This window comes from Sinocyclocheilus grahami, unplaced genomic scaffold, assembly GCF_001515645.1.
Source record: "Sinocyclocheilus grahami isolate Dianchi unplaced genomic scaffold, SAMN03320097.WGS_v1.1 scaffold79462.1, whole genome shotgun sequence".
NCBI classification, from domain to species: domain Eukaryota; kingdom Metazoa; phylum Chordata; class Actinopteri; order Cypriniformes; family Cyprinidae; genus Sinocyclocheilus; species Sinocyclocheilus grahami.
Window position 1 is genome coordinate 1 of NW_015530029.1, and position 629 is coordinate 629.

At 45.3% G+C, this 629-nt stretch overlaps 1 long non-coding RNA gene across 1 annotated transcript; it reads right to left on the minus strand.

The window, feature by feature from the left end:
* Nucleotides 1-113: 113 nt before the first annotated feature.
* On the minus strand, nt 114-474 carry LOC107581129 (uncharacterized). The gene is made up of 2 exons (XR_001608789.1): nt 255-474; nt 114-184 (listed from the first exon to the last, which is right to left on the minus strand). It is a non-coding gene; the product is annotated as an uncharacterized lncRNA (long non-coding RNA).
* Nucleotides 475-629: the final 155 nt, after the last annotated feature.

Below are 629 nucleotides of genomic sequence, written 5' to 3' on the forward strand. Positions count from 1 at the left end.
AGTGCACTTTAAGGTTTCAAGACATCCATTAGTAGCATTATGTACACCAATTCCAATAGATTCCATCTCACCGATACTCTGGATCTGGAAGACTAGTAGGTACTCCTTTTTTACTCGGCTGGTAAACTGGCAGCCCGTTACCCAAAGTGATTTCATTTTGATACATCACAACACCATCATAGAACTGAGGTTGAGACAAGAGCCCAAGATTGTGATCATTTAATACAAGTACAACTAAAACATCACCTCCATACCATTCTAGTGGTTCCACAACTGTTTGCTTCAAAAGTGAAGTAGGCGAAGCGATCGTTGCTGAATTTGGGTCTACATGAGGGATCCCTCAGGGTAAGCTGACGAGGGACAAGCTGGGGTACGGATTCTACCTTCACTGCAAGGGCTGACATTGTGCCATTGCTAAAACACTCTGGAAAGGTCAAGCCAAAACCATTACTTCTCTAGGCCAGTGGTTCTCAATTGCAGTCCTCGCGTGCCATCGCTCTGCATTTTTTTTGCAGGTCTCAAACACCCGATTCAGATAACCAGCTTGTTAGAAGAGAGCTCCATGCATGAACCGTTCCGATTGATATGGTCCCTACAGTGTTCTTTGCGCCCTACTCCCTGAACACGGG